The 23,145-nt window shown below is 37.8% G+C and overlaps 1 long non-coding RNA gene across 4 annotated transcripts in view; it reads left to right on the top strand.

Moving 5' to 3' along the window:
* The window catches only part of LOC133251671 (uncharacterized), a 159,693-nt gene that overhangs the window by 12,709 nt on the left and 123,839 nt on the right, over positions 1-23,145 (top strand). For 3 of the 4 annotated variants that reach the window (XR_009737726.1, XR_009737728.1, XR_009737725.1), the window contains exons 2-3: positions 19,265-19,366; positions 21,742-21,837. This is a non-coding gene — a long non-coding RNA (uncharacterized LOC133251671). Of the gene's footprint in view, positions 1-17,827; positions 17,872-19,264; positions 19,367-21,741; positions 21,838-23,145 lie in introns of all 4 variants that reach the window. The other variant, XR_009737727.1, reaches the window with a different exon arrangement.

Genomic DNA, 23,145 nt, shown 5'->3' with positions numbered 1-23,145 from the left:
AACACGCTTCCCAGGTGTCCAGGTTGGGGAAAGAAGCCCACAAGCAGGGTAGCGGAGCAGCGCAGAAAGCTTTTTAATATTCCCCAAGTGTCTGTTTCAGCAACTTTGGTGGCTTTTTCTCCTCCTCTCTGATTCTGGAGCCTATAGTATCTCTATCTTTTGACATACCCTGTAAAGCCTCTCTCTTTTGGTTGTATTTTTGGCAGAATTGCTTTTGAGAAAGTGAATTGTCTCCTTTCTTTTCTGTCTGCCTGCATGCTAATGATGCCCTGGACAATGTTGGGGGCCAAAAGGAAACTGCTGAAGGGTTCCTTTAAACCCTGAGGTGAGGAGGTAAAGGCGCAGGTCACTGGGGGTGAGTGCCTGTGTGTGCCTGCAGGCACCTAAAAACCTTCGAGGAGAGGCCAGAGATGGGTATGGGAGATAAGTCCTTGCTTTCCCTAATATTGAAGGTTTACCTGCAAGGCTTTGTTGCAGTCTCTTCATTGTGACCTCAGCTAGCTGGTGGCCAACATCGTCAGTAAATATCTGGAGCCCAAATCAGTGTGAGAGAGAAGGGGCTTTGGTCTTGTCACCATCATGGGTATTGAAGGGATGACATTTACATAGCTATTGCCTCCCTCCTCCATCTCTCCCTTCCCCCACCCACACTCGTGCCTAAAATATATATTCCTCTGTTAGATTTCACTAGATTAAATTGCTGACAGTTCATCAGTAGCAGCAACAATGTAATACCTCTAACCTTATTAAATCAATAAATACTAGATCCATGCATTGAATTAAAAATGCATCAGCAGGTCCAGGAATTGCAGTCATATGGCCATGGACCTCAGAATCGAAGATGCCACTCAGAAATCGACTAGTTAGCATTTATTTAACTTTTTTTTTCTGATTCATGATTAGATATTCTGGGTTTTAACATTTCAGGGACCATTGTGACAGGTTTGTTTCTGTTTTATTTCTTGAAAATTCTTTTCTTTCATTAACTTCTCTCATTTAGCTGTGAAAAAGATGCATGCATTTAACAATAGTAATACACTGTGACTTTATAATTCTTGTCATTCGTTTTCATCTAGGGAATATACTTCACTCAGAATACATTGCTCTAGGATGACACACTCAGGTGCATAAATTTCTCCATAGGCATAAATAAATTTAGATACATATGTTTTTGTGTATATATAAACAAATACACAGTGTAAATGTATTGCTGTACATTGATTATAAGTTTATTTTTAAAAATAAACCATATTTATCTTTCATTTTCTAGTATAAGCCAGAGAGCTATTTATCATGATAAAGCAAGTTATTTATTTATAACCTGGTTGGCTTGTTGGACTTTATACCATAAGAAATGAAATTAAAGTTTTCATGTCTTTAGACTTAACACAATACTTAGGAAGTTGTATATATCTTATACCTCAAATGTGGTTTACCAGGAATTGGTCAGTTAAGTTATAGATTAATAGGTGAATTTACCGTTAGTCCCTACTGCAAACAGAATGTGTTTAATACCTAGAAATTTGATGGAAAAAGTAATATTTGTTCATACTGATTAATGATGCTAATTATTTTAAAACACCCATCCCTTATTGATGTCAGCCAGCATATATGGTACTGAATTCTGAAGATACAGTCATCAGGCCTTGGGTTCACCACACTGTGAAGGAAAAAAAAAAATCTTTATTTGATGAAATAGGCAATCAACTGAAATCTATCCTCTTTAAATAAACTGATTCCTCAGTATTTTCCCAGTGTTGGTGTAAGTTGTTGTCTGTGATGTCCCCCAGGGCTCTCTGCTCTGCTCTCTGATTTGGTATATAAAAGCAGCTCTGAATGATGGATTACTGTGTCATTGCAGCCTGCGAAGGATTAATTTGTTTCATTGATTTCTCTTTAGGCAGATTGCCAGAATTTGCTGCTTCCCACCTTTCCTCAAGACTTCTAGAAGTAATAGACAGTAATAGCCTAAGACAAATCAGCTCTTTCTTGTAAAAGTAGAATCCTGAAATTAGGAATCCTACAAAAGCTTATGGCAAACTTTTGATTTGCATTTTGGGAGAGCAGTTAATAGGCTACTTAATATGCTTTAGAATTATTTTTAATTGAAAAATTTCCTTAATTTTGTGACTTAAAATACATCATTTTAATAGCTCTTAAGTAAGCGTTTGTAATGTTTGTTCCATAAAACTTTTCCTTAATTTGTGAGGAAAAAAAAAAATTTAACTCAGGAAAAAATGGAATGTCTATGTGACTGACAAATACTTTTCTTTCTATGCTAGATTTTGGGATGGAACAATATGTCAGCATAACTTTAAGTTGATTTACGTATAAACATTTGTAAGAATATTTGACCCAAAGAATTTTTAGAAACTTTGGACAAGGACAGAGAGTATTAGAGCATAGAAACAGAATTGTTTAACTGTTTAAAGAAAAATTTATCATTTTCTGATTAAAAAGGTAGTATCTGCTCAGAGAATTTGAAAAAGTTAGAAATGACATTTTGTATGTTTTTCTAAGAGTTTTCCCCCCAAACATTTTATATATATACTGTAGCTATAGACATAAACTGTCCTGCTTTTCTTCTGTTGGTGTTATACAATGAAAATTTTCTTATATAATTAAAATTATCATTAAAGTCATTTATATCACTTTATTTTTTCACATATATGATTTAAGTAACCATTGGTCTACTATTAGTTACATTTCTACTTTTCCATGATTATAAATAAAGTTATGAAGAATAGCATTTAAAATAAAACTATCATCCCTCTGGTTAATTTCGTTACAATATATCATTAGCAAAGAAACTACTTGGATTGAGAGTATAGGCTATTTTTTAAAAGTCTTGATATGAACTGCCAAATTGTTTTTGGAAAGGTTCTTCCAGTTTATACTGGTACTGTTTAAAAAATGTTCTCTGTAGAGGCAGCATTTTAATTCATGTTACATTAGCAAAGAAAACAGAACCACACTTTTCCTTGTGTTCTGAAAGCAGTGGTAGCATTTTGCATATACTTAGTCTCTCAGAAGTATTTTCCCAACTGCAGATGTGAAATAGGCTGGTTATACAAATCTATTTGTTTCCCTTCTGTAGTGCTGAAAATTATATTGATTTAATGATCTCAAGTTGTACTTTTTATGCAATTAGTTGTGTAGTAAAAACTAATATTGTCATGTGCTAATGTCTTTTTTTCCTCTGTTGTGCTATGGTAGTAGTCCATGCAGTATCAGCAAGTTTATGCTTTTCCTGTGCTTTGCTGAAAGGAAAAAGGAACATCTGTTTCCATTATATATCTGCATCATAATGATAACAACTAAATAGCTATTATAGTAGTGTACAGTAAATATATTTTGCTGAATGACCTACACTTTCTTGTTGGAAAATTTCAGGGATTTCAGAAGCACTTAGTTTTTACAGGTAGGTTCCATGTTGAGGTTTAGAAAGGCCTTAGCTTACTTTTGGTAAGCCATTTCAGTTCCTGTTTGTCTCATTAACAACAAATAAAGAATCCTGATGATTAAACAGTAGCCCCTTAGGTGAGACTCTTGAATCTGTTTCTCTTAGGCGTATACAAATTATTGGGTATTTCACTCACTATTCTTAAATGGGTTAATCAATCTACTAGTAATACAGTTCCTTTTATGTTTTGTGCCATTTGTGTATTTTTAATATTTTACTAGGCTGGAAATATAGCCTATTTTACTCTTGTATTCTTATATTAGGGGGCATAGTGATATTTACCTTTTAAACTCAACAGAAGAATGTTTAAAATAGTTTCCAGAGAAATTTCATTTATTTCACTCAGATTTTGGTTAAAGATGTTTTGGTAGTTACTTAAAAAATTACTAGAAAACATTCTAGACAAAAAATGACATACAAAGAGAAACAAGCATTCTTGTACTCTGAACTCATTTTGAGAAATAAAATGCTACCAGAACAACTGATGCTCTTCCTGATTCTATTCCCTTATGGCTTCTTGAAGAGAGAATTATCATCCTAAATTTGATAATTTTCAACCTTTTTTGCCTTTTATTTACTTTTTTCACGTGGCCTAAAAATTTGACATAAGTTACTTGTCATTTTAAGTAAATTTTAAAAATTGAAGCTGCAACGCCTATTAGAACCCTTCTCATCTAATTGCCTATGGCTGGGTATACTTCTCTGCTTTACTGTCCTCATCTGTGAAGTTGGAAATGGGTCTGTGTGATCTCTAATATTTTCCTAGGCATAATTTTTAAAAAGTTTTTTGATTTCCTCTTGTTTTCCCTGTGATACAAAATAAAACATAATGAACAAGAGATAGAGGTCCAGAGAGGTTAAGTAACTTGCCTGAGACCATGCAGGTAAATCACAGAGCTGGGAATAAAACTCAGTTCTTTTCACTTCCATTCAAACTCCTTTCTTCGGTTCACATTGTCTGTCTTCTTTGGGTACAGGCTGGCTGACTGCTGCTCTAGCCTGTGATTAAAGACGATCCACAGGCTTGCATGATTTTGATTGTGCATGCAGGAAAGTTTTTTTTTTTCCTCTTAGACTATCTTTTCTGTGGGGAAAAACATTGAAGCCATATCACCCTGAAAGCTACTTATAGAATGAAAGAATGTGTGCCCTGCAGTGCCTGTGATTCCCTTCTATATTTTCTGGACTTCCCTGGAAAGAATGACAGTTTGGATATAATGAGACTTTCAATAGGCTCCTTACCCTATCGTTAATTATCTGATTTTTGTCAGGGGGTAACTGCACCAGGAAAATAGGGCGGGGCACAAACACAAGTGTCTCTTTGCATGTACTTGTATCTACTTTTCAATATGTTTTGGCAGTCAGGACCTTAACAAATTACTTCTTCCTTCTTTATGTTGCTTATGCTATGGTCAAATCACAAATGACTTTCTTTTGGAAAATGAGTTCATTTCTTGTTTCTATTTAGCAGCCAACTTACCAGAGCACTAAAGTGAAAGTAGTGCAAATAGAATAATGTAGAAACATGTTTTTAAAATCTCTATGGAGCAAAACCCCATTCTAAAAATGGCAACTTTGAATTACATGCATCTTTGTTCTCTTTCAGGTTTTTACTCTAACAAATTTAATTCATTCTTAGTTAAGATGAGTAAGCTTGAGTCATAATATTCACACAGACAGTGCCATGCCTCTCCTGTGAAAAAATAGCAGTGTAACTAGAAGTGAGTTCTGTGTCCTATTGTAAAACTATCTTTCCCCAAATCTGTTGCTTCAAGACCAAAAAGTTGGCTTAATAAATTGTTTGCTTCCTTCTGTAAATACATACTTGGAAACTTGTAATGGTAGTTAATTCTTTTTAGGGCCAATGAAACTACTAATAGTAGCTTTGTCAATGCTATAAATATTCTCAAGGTGGTTGTATTTTAACAATAAGCCAGGTAACACATTTTTCTCTGAGTATTTTAGATGAATTAGCTTATGTTCAGCAGCTTGTAGTAAATTTCCCATAGTATGTTAGGTTGAGTAGGAAAGACCCAATGCGATCAGACACCAGCATTTAGTGCCTCTTATTTAGCCATTGCTTCATGTGATTATACTCACTGAATACGATTTCTTTAATTTCTGTAGCATTTCTATCTAGAGAGAGAGCTGTGGTATGTGTATATGAAGTGTTAGTTGCTCAGTCATATCTGACCCTTTGCGACCCCATGGACTGTAGACTGCCAGGCTCCTCTGTCCATGGGATTCTCCAAGCAAGAATACTAGAGTGGGTTGACATTCCCTTCTCCAAGGGATCTTCCCAACCCAGGGATTGAACCCAGGTCTCCTGCATTGCAGGCTGATTCTATACCATCTGAGCCACCAGGGAAACCCCTGTGTATATGTGTGTGTATTTCAAAAGGCAGTTCTTATCTAATTGAAAGTTCTGGTGAACATCTGTAGTCTGTAGTATAAAGAATTCTCTATACTGGTTAAATCCCCCATATTGCTTTAGCAGGTAGGTGAAACTCAAGAGAAAAGGTGTAGGTTAAGGAAACTACCTCCTGACTAACCCATTTTCTTCCTGACCACAGGATAAATCTGGTTGGTGGTGGTGAGTATACAGACTTTTAACCATCAAGCCAACAATGCTAATATCAGAAAGATCCCCGTAGACAGAAGGATATATAGTCTGTGTGTAGTCCACAGTTACCACCTGACTTATAATAGTAGACAGGTGATGTGCTGTTTGCAAAAACATCAACCAAATATGGTAAAAAGATAATTTTATTTTGGCCATATGGACTACCAGGATTATATTTAGGTCCTTCGATGTCTGCACTGATTCTCCTCTGTTCTTAATGACTTCACTTTATTTATTGGGCTTCCCTAGTGGCTTAGACGGTAAAGTGTCTGTCTGCAATGCAGGAGACCCCGGTTCAATTCCTGGGTTGAGGATTATATTTAGGTCCTTCGATGTCTGCATCAATTCTCCTCTGTTCTTAATGATTTCACTTTATTTATTAAGATTTTTAAAAATTGAAGTATAGTTGATTTACAATGTCGTGTTAGTTTCTGGTGTCCAGAAAAGAAAGATATATATATATACTTTCCCATTATGGGTTATAACAGGATATTGAATATAGTTCCCTGTGCTATATAGTAGTATCATGTTTGTTGTATATTTAGTGGTTTATATCTGCTAATCCCAAAAGTGAAGTCACTCAGGCGGGTCCGACTGTTTGCAACCCCGTGGACTGAGGCCACCAGGCTCCTCTGTCCATGGGATTCCCAGGCAAAAATACAAGCTCCTAATTTATTCCTCCCCAACCCCTTTTCCCTTTGGTAACCATAAATTTGTTTTATATGTCTGTGGGTCTGTTTCTGTTTTGTAAATAAGTTCATTGTATCTTATTTTAGCTTCCACATATACATGATATCATGTGGTATTAACCACAAAAAAGAATGAAATAATATTTGCAGCAATCTGGTAGCGAGTATCATACTAAGTGAAGTAAATCAGAAGGAGAAAGACTTTGCTTTAGGCCAAGTTAAGATTATTATAAAACCAGCATTGACTGTATAGCTTCTGACACAGCCAATATACACTTTCCATCTGTGACCTTGGAATTTGTCTGTGGGTTACAGGGGGTAGAATTTTCTTCTACTAATATTAGAATTTGCACGTTGTAAAATTTTGTTCACGGCTTGTTTTGAATTCCCAGCTCTTTAGAATTTTCCTATTACTTGATTCTTAGAAGAGTTATGTTACGGTTGTGCTTATTGTTCTTGAAGTATCAGATCAGATCAGATCAGATCAGTCGCTCAGTCGTGTCCGACTCTTTGTGACCCCATGAATTGCAGCACACCAGGCCTCCCTGTCCATCACCAACTCCCGGAGTTCACTGAGACTCACGTCCATCGAGTCAGTGATGCCATCCAGCCATCTCATCCTCTGTCGTCCCCTTCTCCTCCTGCCCCCAAACCCTCCCAGCATCAGAGTCTTTGCCAATGAGTCAACTCTTCGCATGAGGTGGCCAAAGTACTGGAGTTTCAGCTTTAGCATCATTCCTTCCAAAGAAATCCCAGGGCTGATCTCCTTCAGAATGGACTGGTTGGATCTCCTTGCAGTCCAAGGGACTCTCAAGAGTCTTCTCCAAAACCACAGTTCAAAAGCATCAATTCTTCGGCGCTCAGCCTTCTTCACAGTCCAAGTCTCACATCCATACATGACCACAGGAAAAACCATAGCCTTGACTAGACGAACTTTGTTGGCAAAGTAATGTCTCTGCTTTTGAATATGCTATCTAGGTTGGTCATAGCTTTCCTTCCAAGGAGTAAGCATCTTTTAATTTCATGGCTGCAGTCACCATCTGCAGTGATTTTGGAGCCCAGAAAAATAAAGTCTGACACTGTTTCCACTGTTTCCCCATCTGTTTCCCATGAAGTGGTGGGACCGGATGCCATGATCTTCGTTTTCTGAATGTTGAGCTTTAAGCCAACTTTTTCACCCTCCACTTTCACTTTCATCAAGAGGCTTTTTAGTTCCTCTTCACTTTCTGCCATAAGGGCGGTGTCATCTGCATATCTGAGGTTATTGATATTTCTCCCGGCAATCTTGATTCCAGCTTGTGTTTCTTCCAGTCCAGCGTTTCTCATGATGTACTCTGCATATAAGTTAAATAAACAGGGTGACAATATACAGCCTTGACGTACTCCTTTTCCTATTTGGAACCAGTCTGTTGTTCCATGTCCAGTTCTAACTGGACTTGCTTCCTGACCTGCATACAAATTTCTCAAGAGGCAGGTCAGGTGGTCTGGTATTCCCATTTCTTTCAGAATTTTCCATAGTTAATTGTGATCCACACAGTCAAAGGCTTTGGCATAGTCAGTAAAGCAGAAATAGATGTTTTTCTGGAACTCTCTTGCTTTTTCCATGATCCAGCAGATGTTGGAAATTTGATCTCTGGTTCCTCTTCCTTTTCTAAAACTAGCTTGAACATCAGGAAGTTCACGGTTCACATATTGCTGCAGCCTGGTTTGGAGAATTTTGAGCATTACTTTACTAGTGTGTGAGATGAGTGCAATTGTGCGGTAGTTTGAGCATTCTTTGGCATTGCCGTTCTTTGGGATTGGAATGAAAACTGACCTTTTCCAGTCCTGTGGCCACTGCTGAGTTTTCCAAATTTGCTGGCATATTGAGTGCAGCACTTTCACAGCATCATCTTTCAGGATTTGGAATAGCTCAACTGGAATTCTGTCACCTCCACTAGCTTGAAGTATAGTTAACGTTTATTGAGTTCTTTTGCTTAAGCATGTGAAGTAGATAAAGGCATAGTCCCTGTCTTCAGGGGGATAATAATTGATACTGTCTTTTGCCAATAATTTAACATATTGTATTTTCTTAATATAATGAATTTGTGTGATTTTATATTATTAGGACATAAAAGAAAAAGAAAATATGCTTAGTTTTCTGTTGCTGTTCTTTACCTTTTGAGAAGATTCTTAGAATTATAATTTGAGCTCAGCCAAAATGATATTTTATTATTTTTTATTATACAAGTATGGCATTATAATGTGACATTTGTATACACTACAAAGTGATCACCACCATAAGTCTAGTTGCCCCTTTCATCCATTTCACCCACCTCTTCCCACTCACTTCCTCTCTCATAAACGCTAATCTGATTTCTGTATTTATTAGCTTGTTTTTATTTTATTTTTTTTTTTTCCGATTGCACATGAGTGAAGTAGTGTGATATTTGTCTTTCTCCATCTGACTTATTTCAGTTAGCATAATACATTTGTCAAGGACCACCCATGTTATTGCAAAGGGCTAGATTTCACTCTTTTTTATGACTGATTAATTTTTCATTACACATAAACATGCATCACATCTTTTTCATTCATTCATGTACCATTGGGCACTTCAATTTCTTCCATATCTTCGCTATTATAAATAAGCTGTAATGAGCATAAGGGTACACACCTATTTTAGAACTAGTGTTTTCATGTTCTTTGGATAAATACCCAGAAGAGGAACAGCTGGGTCATATGGTAGTTCTATTATTAATTTTTTGAGGGATCTCCACTTTGTTTTAATACTATGTTATTCTTTATTTTTTATTGAATTACAATAAAATTGTAATTTGAATTTTACAGTTGAATTACAATATTGTGTTAATTACTGCTGTACAACTCAGTGACTCAGTTATACGTATATACACATTCTTTTTCGTATTCTTTTTGATTATGGTTTTCCACAGGATACTGAATATAGTTCCCTGCTCTATACAGGAGGGCTTTGTCGTCTCTTCATTCTGTATATACCAGTTTGCCTCTGCTAATCCCCAACTCCCAATCTAACCGTGTCCCATGCCCTCCCCTTCACAGCCATCAGTCTATTCTCTATATCCCTGACTCTATTTATGTTTCATAGATGGGTTCATTTGTGTCACAGTTTAGATTCTACGTATGAGTGATACCATATGGTAATTGTCTTTCTCTGTTTCAACTTATTTTACTTAGTATGTTAATCTCTAGTTGCATCCATGTTACTGCAAATGCCATTATTTCATTCTTTTTATATGGCTGAGTAGTATTACATTGCATATATGTGCCACGTCTTCTTTATCCATTCACCTGTTGAAGTACATTTAGGTTGTTCCCATGTCTTGGGTATTGTAAACAGTGCTAATGTGAACATAGGGGTGCATGTAGCCTTTAGAATTACTGTTTTGTCTGGATATATGCCCAGGAGTGGAACTGCTGGATCGTATGGTAATTCTATTTTTAATTTTCTGAGAAACCTCCATACTGTTTTCTACAGTGGCTACACCAACTTACATTCCCACCAACAGTGTAAGAGGGTTCTCTTTTCTCCACACCCTCTTTAGCATTTGTTATTTGTAGACTTTTTAATTGTGGCCATTCTGACTGGCATGAGGCGTTAGCTCATTGTAGTTTTGGTTTGCATTTCTCTAATAACTAGTCATGTTGAGTATCTTTTCATGTGCCTGTTGGCCATCTGTATTTCTTCTTTGGAGAAGCATCTCTTTAGGTCTTCTGCACATTAAAAAATTTTTTTGTTGTTGTCAAGTTGTATGAACTGTTTGTATATTTTGGAAATTAAGCCTTTGTTGGTGCATCATTTACAAATATTTTCTCCCATTCTGTAGATTGTCTTTTCATTTTGTTTATGGTTCTTTTGCTGTGCAAAAGCTTGTGAGTTTGATTAGGTCCCATTTATTTATTCTTGTTTTTACTTCTATTGCCTGAGGAGTCTGATCTAAGAAAGCATTTGTACAATTTATGTCCGAGAATGTTTTGCCTGTGTTTTCTTCTAGGAGTTTTATGGTGTCATGTCTTATGTTTAAGCCTTTAAGCCATTTTTCCAAAGCAATCCTGAAGGAAAAGAACTAAGTAGGAGGCGTAGCCCTCACAGACAATACAGTACTATAAAGCTACAGTAATCAAAACAGCATGGCACAGAAACAGGCAAATGGATCGATGGAGCAGAATAGAGAGCTCAGAAATTAATCTACATACCTATGGTTAATTAATTTTTGACAAAGGAGGCAAGAATATACAATGGGAAAAAGACAGTTTCTTCAGCAAGTGGTGTTGGGCAGGTTAGCTAGCTGCATATAAATGAAGTTAAAACACATTTCTCTCACCATACACAAAAATAAGCTAAGAAAAATACTGTCATAATATAGTATTTTGAATCAATAGAATATGGCGTTAGCTAACTTTAAATAAGTTAAAAAAATAAGACCTAAGAATTTTTCTTTATGCTCTGTTTATATTAAATATGCCAATCTGTCTAAATAAAATATAATTACATAATATTTTTTGAAAGGTGACCTCCATTTCCTTATTTGGCAAGAAGCAGATTCATTTTTTTAAAGAAACTAAATTGCAAAGTCTATTTGAATTAACATTATGACATATACTAAGTATGAAGGCAAAACATGTTTTTTTATAAATGTTTAGAAATATACATATGTTTGGTCTGGACCTCATGTTATCTTTAATATTATTTAATTTATTACAGCATTGAACATATTTTTATTTGTTGTTTTTCAGTCACTAAGTTGTGTCTGACTCTTTGCTACCCTGTGAACTGCAGCATGCAAGGCTTTCTTGTTCTCCACCATCTCCCTGAGTTTGCTCAAACTCATGTCCACTGAGTCAGTGATGCCATCCAACCATCTCATCCTCTGTTGCCCACTTCTCCTTTTGCCCTTAATCTTTCCCAGCATCAGGGTCTTTTCCCAGCATCATCACACTTTTATACTTCACCAAATTTTATTAAGAGTACTATAGAATAATTTACTATTTGGCATTCTCACAGGGAGAAGTGTGTTGTTGGTACATTTTCTAACAAATTTGACCAATGTAGATCCTGCTGGCTCAGTGGTAAAGAATCTGTATGCCAATAGAGGAGATGCAAGTTTGATTCCTGGGTCACAAAGATACCCCAGAGAAGGAAATGGCAACCCACTCAAGTGTTCCTACCTGCGAAATCCCACAGACAGAGGAGCCTGGCGGACTGTAGTCCATGGGGTTACAAAAGAATTGGACATGACTTAGCACCTAAACAACAACAACAACAACAGATGATAGCTACTTTAGGTGAAAAGGTTAACAAAAAAATACCACCACTCTCTCTGTAGTAGTTTCAGTCTTTTTTAGACTTAATTAATTTCTTTTTTTTGCCATGCTACATGGCTTGTAAGATCTTAGTTCTCCAACCAGGAATTGAACTTTGGCCATGGCAGTGAAAATGCCAAGTTTTGACCACTGGAATGCCAGGGAATTGTCTTTTATTTCTTAATATATAGATGTATAAGTGTCATTTAAGTATAAGTATTGGAAACAGTGTCAGACTTTATTTTTGGGGGCTCCAAAATCACTGCAGATGGTGATTGCAGCCATGAAATTAAAGGATGCTTACTCCTTGGAAGGAAAGTTATGACCAACCTAGATAGCATATTCAAAAGGAGAGTCATTACTTTGCCAACAAAGGTCCGTCTAATCAAGTCTATGGTTTTTCCAGTGGTCATGTATGGATGTGAAAGTTGGACTGTGAGGAAAGCTGAGCACCGAAGAATTGATGCTTTTGAACTGTGGTGTTGGAGAAGACTTGAGAGTCCCTTGGACTGCAAGGAGATCCAACCAGTCCATTCTGAAGGCGATCAGCCCTGGGTGTTCTTTGGAAGGAATGATACTAAAGCTGAAACTCCAATATTTTGGCCACCTCATGTGAAGAGTTGACTCATTGGAAAAGACCCTGATGCTGGCAGGGATTGGAGGCAGGAGGAGAAGGGGATGACAGAGGATGAGATAGCTAGATGGCATCACCGACTCGATGCACATGAGTTTGGGTAAACTCCGGGAGTTGGTGATGGACAGGGAGGCCTGGCGTGCTGCGATTCATGGGGTCGCAAAGAGTTGGACATGACTGAGCGACTGAACTAACTGATTGCAGTGAGCAGTGGAGGTATAATTTATATCTTGTGAAGAGTGTTTGCATGATATAACAAGATTCTTTTGAATTTTGGTAATCAGTTAAGTTTTGCATTATTTTAAAAAAGGCAAAAATACATCAGTAATACCTGATGGAAAGTTATAATGGATGATACCATACCATTAGAGTTAACCTGATGTCAGTCTAGGTTGTAAAGGTAGTTTGACATCTTAGCATGTCTGACAGTTTGTGACCCCATGGACTGTAGCCTGCCAGGCTCCTCTGTCGATGGGACTCTCCAGGCAAGACTATTGAAATGGGTTGCTTTGTCCTCCTCCAGGGGATCTTCCCAATTCAGGGATCAAACCCGGGTCTCCCGCATTGCAGGCAGATTCTTTACCAGCTGAGCCACCAGGGAAGCCCCATGGGATGCTATCATCCTCCAATGTAATGCTATATGTATAAAGGTACTATATAGGATGAAGATTGAATCATATCCCATTAGAATTTTTTGGCACCAGGTTGGTTTAGCTGCTAAATAGCACTTTTGCTATAAAGTTTAAAAATGAATAGGAAGAAATTATTTCTGATTTGCATTCTTTCTTCAGAATGTTTTCATCTTTAGTGACTTTCAAAGGAAAAAATCATGGTTTCCTTTAGTGGATGTGCTGTTTTGCTAGGGCTGCTGTAACAAAGCACCACAAATGAGGGTAGCTTAAGTAACAGTAACTTACTGTCTCTCAGTTCTGTAAGCTAGAAGACCAAGACTGAGATGTTGGCAGGGCTGGTTCTTCTGAGGGCCGTGAGGGAGAAAATCTATTCCATGCCTCTTCTGTAGCTTGTGATGGTGTGCTGGCAGTCTTTGGTGTTCTCTGACTTGTAGATGCATAACCCTGAACCTGGCCTTCGTCTTCATGTGGTATCCTCCCTGTGTATATTATTGTGTCAGTGTTCAAATTTCCTCTATTTATAAGGACATCAGTCATATTGAATTAGCATTCACCCTAATGACCTCATTTTAACTTGATTATCTGCAAAAACCCTATTTCTAAATAAGGTTGCATTTGCAGGTACTGAGAGTTAGGATCTCAACATCTTGTAGGGGGCACAGTGCAACTCATAATAGTAAGCAATTTCTTCTGAGATAATAGATTTGAAAACTCTTTTGTAGTGGTTATATACATAAATTTTCAGTTTATTAAGTCATTGGTATAATTATATGCACATATATCCATAAATGAGTCATGTCTGAATATTTGTTTTAGAATAGGACTGATTTTGCACTAGCATTGTTTTTTTATTCACTAGTATCGTAGAAAATTGTAGGAAGAACAAAGTGAAAGTGAAGTCATTCAGTCGTGTCCAATTCTTTGCGACCCTGTGGACTGTAGCCCACCAGGCTCCTCTGTCCATGGGATTCTCCAGGCAAGAATCCTGGAGTGGGTTTCCATTTCCTTCTCCAGGGGATCTTCCCAACCCAGGTATCGAACCCAGGTCTTCTGCATTGCAGGCAGACCCTTTAACCTCTGAGCCACCAGGGAAGCCCAAACTGGGGAACTATTCAAGAAGGGTTTCAATAAATAATGTGGTTGGATGTCACAGTGTGTGGGGCAGATAATGAGCTTTTGGTTATGCATGTATAATATCATTATAGCTGTTGGTGACCATGCTAAAGCCTTTGATTGTGTGGATCACAACAAACTGTGGAAAATTCTTAAAGAGGTGGAAATACCAGATCGCTTTACTTGTCACCTGAGAAACCTATATGCAGGTCAAGAAGCAACAGTTAGAACCGGACATGGAACAATGGACTGGTTCAAAATTGAGAAAGGAGTACAGCAAGGCTGTATATTGTCATCCTGCTTATTTAACTTATATGCAGAGTACATCATGAGAAATGCCAGGTTGGTTGAAGCACAAACTGGAATCAAGATTGCTGGGAGAAATAGCAACAACCTTAGATAGACAAATGATACCGCTCTAATGACAGAAAGCAAAGAGGGACTAAAGAGCCTCTTGATGAGGGTGAATGCAAAGAGTGACAAAGCTGGCTTAAAACTCAACATACAAAAAATGAAGATCATGGCATCCAGTCCCATCACTTCATGGCAAATAGATGGGGAAAAATTGGAAGCAATGACACATTTTATTTTCTTGGGCTCCAGGTCACTGTGGATGGTGACTGCAGCCATGAAATTAAAAGATGCTTGCTCCTTGGAAGAAAAGCTGTGACAAACATAGATAGCATATTAAAAAGCAGAGATGTCATTTTGTTGACAAAGGTCCAGCTAGTCAAAGCTGTAGTTTTTCCAGTAGTCATGTACAGGTGTGAGAGCCGGACCATAAAGGAAACTGAGCACCGAAGAATTGATGCTTTTGAAATGTGGTATTGGAGAAGACTCTTGAGAGTCCCTTGGACTGCAAGGAGATCAAACCAGTCAATCCTAAAGGAAAACAGTCCTGAATATTCATTGGAAGGACTGATGCTGAAGCTGAAGCCCCAGTACTTTGACCACTTGATGTGAAGAGGTAGCCAAGTAATTGAAAAAGACCCTGATGCTGGGAAAGATTGAGAGCAGGAGGAGAAGGGGGCAACAGGATGAAATGGTTGGATGGCATCACTGACTCGATGGACATGAGTTTGAGCAAGCTCTGGGAATTGGTGATGGACAGGGAAGCCTAGCATGCTGCAGTCTATGGGGTTACAAAGAGTTAGACATGACTTAGCAACTGAACAACAACAAATGATGAGGTTAGGATTTAGATAGGCATTCAGGGTAAGAGGAAATTACAGAAGCAGAAAGGGAATGGGTTTATGTTCCCATGTAGGCGTGCGTATTTTATGTCTAGTGGGCTGTGGTCGTGAAGGGAGCCTTTGGAGTCAATTATGTTGTCAAGGAATCCTGGCACTGGCCATTTAGGGTTAATGCCAGTTGTAGCTTTTATGTTTCAAGAAATTGCTCTGAAATTTATTTTTAATTCTAGTGTGTGGGAAATTTTGAATATATCAGTAACAAGAAGAAAAGTATAACCTGTAGTCCCAGTACCCTGAGCTAGTCATTATATTTTGGTATCTTGATATAATTTCTTTGAAATTCCTACTCTGCTGTTTGGTTGAGGTTATATCACATAAACAGTTTTCTAAAATAAGAATCTGTAGTAGTCTCTAAATGTATATCTAAGTTTAAGATCCGCTGGGTAACAAACCTAATGGTCACCCATGAACTAGGTCACCATAGTTTTCATAAACCATTAAAGTCAAGTCATCTTTGTCTCATAATTTGGTCCCATGCCTCTCTCGTCTTGTCTTCTCTCTGATGTTTCACACTGCTGCCAAGATCTTTTTAATGGTCATGTCATATTCTTGGCTTATCTCCTTTAGTCGGGACAGAGCTGTAGCCTTTTAGTATCATAAGGCATCTCTATGATCTTCCGTATGTCTTTTTTTCCCCTCATTTGCTACTTTTCCAAAGGCTTATCAAAATTCTCAATATATCGTGTACTCTTTTGCATATCGATAATTTTTCACTCTTTCTCTTGCTTAGAATGCCCTTTCTCTGTTTATCTTTCTGTTCAGCAGCTACTTATTTGTTAGTACTCATCTTACATGACATCTTCTCTCTAAAGCCTTTGTTCTAAGCCAGTTTTCCTCCCTTTTAGTATCTGTAGCACTTTCTATTAAACTTGTTATAAACTGATTTCAGTGTATTATAATGGCTATTTTCCATCTTTATCCTTCTTACTAGACTGAGTTATTTAAGGGCAGTGATCATTTACACTAATATCCATGGAAGTTAACATGGTACCTAGTAGGTGTTTGAGCAAAACATTTGTTGAATTAATAAATCATTTTATCTTTTCATCTCATACTGTCCTGCCAAGAATGATGGGTGTTCAGTTCAGTTCAGTTCAGTTGCTCAGTTGTGTCCGACTCTTTGCGACCCCATGAATTGCAGCACGCCAGTCCTCCCTGTCCATCACCAACTCCTGGGGTTTACTCAGACTCATGTATATCGAGTCGGTGATGCCATCCAGCCATCTCATCCTCTGTCGTCCCCTTCTCCTCCTGCCCCCAATCCCTCCCAGCATCAGGGTCTTTTCCAATGAGTCAACTCTTCGCATGAGGTGGCCAAAGTACTGGAGTTTCAGCTTTAGCATCATCCCTTCCAAAGAACACCCAGGGCTGATCTCCTTCAGAATGGACTGGTTGGATGTCCTTGCAGTCCAAGGGATGGGTGTAGTTAGCATTAATGATGATTTTGTGGGTGACAAGTGGACAAGTAAGATAACTAGTTCAGTTAAATTTACCAAACATTTATTAAGCATTTAAAAATTGGAAGGTGCTCTGCTAGGCATTGTGAAAATGGGAACCACAATGAAAAGGAAGTTTAGGAGTTTGCAGCCTAATTCTCAATTTTGATGAGTTGGGTGAGAGATGATGGTAAGGAAAATAATGAAGAGGTGATAAGGAGAATGACCTTTTAAAACAGAATTGTGACTGGAAACAGTTTAGTCTGCTGCTGCTGCTGCTATGTCACTTCAGTCGTGTCCGACTCTGTGCGACCCCATAGATGGCAGCCCACCAGGCTCCCCCGTCTCTGGGATTCTCCAGGCAAGAACACTGGAGTGGGTTGCCATTTCCTCCTCCAGTGCATGAAAGTGAAAGTGAAATCGCTCAGTCATGTCCGACTCCTAGTGGGTGACCTCATGGACTGAAGCCTACCAGGCTTCTCCGTCCATGGGATTTTCCAGGCAAGAGTACTGGAGTGGGGTGCCATTGCCTTCTCTGACAGTTTAGTCTAGTGCCTTAGAATTAACAGTTTATTTGTTTACAGGTGGCAGTAGACCCCCATCACAGGTGGTAGCAAATTTTCTCAACATTCCTATTGAAATTTCCTTATCTCCATTTGCAGGAGGAGCCCCAGAGCCTCATCCCTGTGGTAGCTAACTTGTTCTGGTATGATGCTGTGCTCTTCTACTTCATGCTTCCTGTTCTAGCAGAGGACCTGGGTTGGAATTTAGCTGTTTATTATTGCAGGAACTATGTAGAAGTGGAAGTGGGGAATGTTTCAATAATACCGATATTATGATTTCTTTGAGATTGTGTACTATGCCTTGTTATTTTTATACTTGATACGGAACCCCGTATCAACCCCTCCAAATAGACTCAGAGGCTTCCCTGGTGGCTCAGAATCTGTTTGCAATGCAGGAGACCCAGGTTTGATCCCTGGGTCGGGAAGACACCGTGGAGAAGGAAATGGCAACCCACTCTAGTATTCTTGCCTGGAGAATTCCACAGACAGAGGATCCTGGAGGGCTACAGTCCATGGGGTTGCACAGGGTCGGACATGACTGAGCGACTAACACTGCTCATCATAGGTACTTAGCATCATGCTTTTGTTTAAATTGTATCCAGTTGTTAGCTGCTGCTTACTCATTTTTTTCTTTTTTTTATTAAATTTAAAAAATTTTAATTTTTTGGCTACTTTGGCCATACTACGTGGCTTGTGGGATCTTAATTTCCTGACCAGGGAGCAAACCCACGACCCCTGCATTGGAAGCACAAAGTCTTCACCACTGGACCTCCAGGGAAGTTCTGCTTCTTACTGACTTTTAACAAATATTAATCTCTTACTTCCTTAAATAACAAAGAAGCCCATACATTAATTTTACTTTTACTATAAAGTATATCTTCAGCAATGTTTAGCTAGCTTCCTCAACTCTTATGAAGGAGATTCATCTGGCAACTGATTAAATTCCGTATCAGGAATATTTAATTACAAAACCTCTGTTCTGCATTAACATGAATGAACACTGAAGCTAGTAACGAAAGTACTTTTTCTTCATGAAAAGTAGAAGTATTTTTCAGGATTCTGGGAAATATTGAAATAATTTTGGTTGTAGTCATACTGTTTTTAATGCTATTGAGAATATTGCTACCATTAACAAAAATATTCTGTAATTTCCTCAGTTATTGCTACTGGTGATGAGGGATGTAAAGTTGGCATGCTTTCATGTTTTGAGCATTTTCATTATATACTTCGGGTTTTACATGTCAGATGCAATTTTTGTTGTAGTTAAGATGGCTGAGAACATTTTTACTTAGGGATAGAGGTCAGGCTGTGGTTATTTGTATTTTTAGGTCAGTGATATATAGAATACAATTAATGTATCAGAGTAAATGCATATGCAATTTTGTTTTTAAGTATTATACAGTACTTATATATTTTTGTGACTTCATTTTTAGTTCATCAAAATATAGTGGTTGGGACCAAGGCATAGGTTTCATTTCTATATTGATAATTTTATTTTGTTACTTTCTGTGACTATTGGTAACACTTATCTTGCAGATACAAGCTCTTATTCACCAGGGATCTTTGGCAAGAGAATGGCTGTATCAGAAAGTCTATCTTCACTGTGGAAAATCAGCTTGAAGCTCGTCTTTGTTGATGGTGAGTCAGTGTCATCTTCATACAGGAAAGATCATACTAGCATTATTTTATATTTTCAGTGTTATCAAACAACTATTTGGTTTAAACTTTTTTTTGAGACAGTATTTTGGGGGTGACAGAGGCTGAGATGGTTGAATGACATAACCGACTCAAGGGACTAGAAAGTGAAAGTCGCTCAGTCATGTAGGACTCTGTGACTCCATGGACTATACAATCCTTGGAATTCTCTAGGCCAGAATGCTGGAGTGGGGAGCTGTTCCCTTCTCCAGGGGATCTTCCCAATCCAAGGATCGAACCCAGGTCTCCTGCATCGCAGGCGGATTCTTTACCAGCTGAGCCACCAGGGAAGCCCCAATGGATTTGAGTTTGAGCAAACTCCTGGAGATGGTGAAGGACAGGGAAGCCTAGCATGCTGCAGTCCATGAAATTGCAGAGCTGGACATGACTGAGTGACTAAACAACAACATTAGAATGTTAAACCATAGTGCTTCATTACTTGTGTCTAAAGGATTGCATAAAATTGGAATGGAAGTAATAATTTTCTATTTATGAATATACCTAATAAAAGTAGTTTGATTACCTTCTTTCTCTCACCTCTGTTCTTGTTTCTATATAACACATGGTAACACGACTGAAGCGACTTAGCAGCAGCAGCAGCAGCTGACTTATAATTCATGACTTTTATTTGAATAAATATGGGTAGAATAGAACCACCTGTATTACATGCCTATTTTAAAATATATTACTGAGGTTTAGGAAATTTCAGAATAATTGCAGTATAATTGTAAAGATTTTTTTCCATTTTCAAATATATAGATTATGATTTTTCAATGGGTACCTGATGTTAATGCTTGCCGCACGTTTTCTATCTCAGAAACACAGTGAATGACTACATATGTATGTTTAATATTATCACAAGAATTAGTAGTGTATAGAAATCTGTAGTTCAGGTTGATATCATTTAATGCATATTTAATAATCATAACTTCATTTTACTATAGTAATTACATTTTTGACTTGACCCAAATTTACCTAATCTTGAGTATAAGCAAGAGAGTTCCAGAAAAACATCTATTTCTGCTTTATTGACTATGCCAAAGCCTTTGACTGTGTGGATCACAATAAACTGTGGAAAATTCTTCAAGAGATGGGAATACCAGACCACCTGACCTGCCTCTTGAGAAACCTATATGCAGGTCAGGAAGCAACAGTTAGAACTGGACATGGAACAACAGATTGGTTCCAAATAGGAAAAGGAGTACGTCAAGGCTGTATATTGTCACCCTGCTTATTTAACTTCTATGCAGAGTACATCATGAGAACCGCTGGGCTGGAAGAAGCACAAGCTGGAATCAAGATTGCTGGGAGAATAACCTCAGAATATCAATAACCTCAGATATGCAAATGACACCACCCTTATGGCAGAAATTGAAGAGGAACTAAAAAGCCTCTTGACGAAAGTGAAGAGGAGAGTGAAAAAGTTGGCTTAAAGCTCAACATTCAGAAGACGAAGATCATGGCATCTGGTCCCATCACTTCATGGTAAATAGATAGGGAAACAATGGAAACTGTGAGAAGACTTTATTTTCTTGGACTCCAAAATCACTGCAGATGGTGACTGCAGCCATGAAATTAAAAGACGCTTACTCCTTGGAAGGAAAGTTATGACCAACCTAGATAGCATATTGAAAAGCAGAGACATTACTTTGCCAACAAAGGTTCGTCTAGTCAAGGCTATGGTTTTTCCTGTGGTCATGTATGGATGTGAGAGTTGGACTGTGAAGAAGGCTGAGCACCGAAGAATTGATGCTTCTGAACTGTGGTGTTGGAGAAGACTCTTGAGAGTCCCTAGGACTTCAAGGAGATCCAACCAGTCCATTCTGAAGGAGATCAGCCCTGGGTGTTCTTTGGAAGGGATGATGCTAAAGCTGAAACTCCAGTACTTTGGCCACCTCATGCGAAGAGTTGACTCATTGGAAAAGACCCTGATGCTGGGAGGGATTGGGGGCAGGAGGAGAAGGGGACGACAGAGGATGAGATGGCTGGATGGCATCACCGACTCGATGGACGTGAGTTTGAGTGAACTCTGGGAGTTGGTGATGGGCAGGGAGGCCTGGCATGCTGCGATTCATGGGGTCGCAAAGAGTCGGACACGGCTGAGCGACTGAACTGAACTGAACTGAGTATATGTATAAGTAACTTGATACAGTTACCATGTTGCTTTGGCCCTCTATTCTAGTTATTTTCATTTGAGTCAGCTCTATTGTCAGACTGTCAAAGTAAATTTTCTTTTACAGTCTTGCTTTATTAGTATTCTACTTTTTTGTTGCTTTATTGTTATTCTCTTTTTGTTGTTGTTGTTGTTGTTTTTTCAGGTTATAAACAAATCTCAAGATCGGAGACTGTTAGGACTGATGCTCACCGAAGTCAAAGAAAGACCTCACTCTAGGGAGAAGATCCTTATACTACAGGTACATGTCATTATGTGATTATAACCAGCCTCATCATCTATACTAAATCTTTTAGTAAGAGGCAATGAAATTCAAAAAAGGAATGACATGACACTGTATTTGGAAAAAAGATTTGACTGTAGTTTTCCTTTTCCTGAAAGAGGCTCCCAATAGTCCTATAGTGATTGGACTTACCCTTCCCATGCTCTGGAAGTAATTAAGTATAATTTGATGCATTTTTCAAAACCTTTTTCCTTTAAAACATTGTTTTTAGATGATTTTCTCATATTATTATTTTCACATTAAGCCTACATCAAATATTTTCAGTTGGACTAGACTTTCGTAATTTCTTTAATAGTCTATGCAAATAAACCAAATTTTTTTAGTGTATAAATGAGTTTATCATAACTAGAATAATTTCTATTCTATCTATAATAATAAGATACTATTTATTGAATAATTAATGTTTGCTCAGCCCTGTGCTAAGTACTTTCTCTACTCATTGTGTCTTCATAACAGTGTTGTGGGACAGAAATAATTATCCCAGGCTTATAGATAAGGCAACTAAGACTCAAAGAGGTTAATAATTTGTATAAAGTGAAGTGAAGTCACTCAGTCCTGTCTGACTCTTTGCGACCCCATGGACTGTAGCCTGTTGGGCTCCTCCATCCATGGGACTTTCCAGGCAAAAGTACTGGAGTGGGTTGCCATTTCCTTCTCCAGGGTATAAGATTGTGGCTAATCCAGGATTCCAACCCTGGACTCTGACCTCAGAGTTCCTGTTTATAAATGCTGCATTAAGCTACATGAAGCTTTTACATATGCAATTCAGGACTGGGGTACTTTATTTTTGAAACATAGTCTGGCTAGTTCATAGTGATTTTGTACTACTGATTGAAGTACACCAAAATGTGTCTATGTTAAACATTTGCTATCATAACTTTAAATGGACATAACGTTTGAAAGTCAATATATTATCCGTGTTGTATGTGTATGTATATACATATATCACATGTATGACTTCTCTAAGTAGAATCTTGATATGCTTCCTTGGTAAACTTGGTATATTTTTAGTGTTTGCCACACTCTTCAGAATTGCTGTTCAATTCACAAGTCTGCTAGAGGCTGAGACCCTTGTTTTGGGAGATTATTTACATATGAATATAAAATAAGTAGGCCAAAATAGTGGTATTAGTTCTCTATAAGCTACATAATAAAATGTAAAATGTTAATTTGACCATTGTGAAGGAAGCCAAATGCATAAATTGTTTAGACATTATGGAAACCTATGGCCCTGTGATTTTTATGCTTAAAGTTCTTCAAAAGTTT

Source organism: Bos javanicus, chromosome 7 (assembly GCF_032452875.1).
Source record: "Bos javanicus breed banteng chromosome 7, ARS-OSU_banteng_1.0, whole genome shotgun sequence".
NCBI classification, from domain to species: domain Eukaryota; kingdom Metazoa; phylum Chordata; class Mammalia; order Artiodactyla; family Bovidae; genus Bos; species Bos javanicus.
This window is presented reverse-complemented; position numbering and strand designations above follow the sequence as displayed.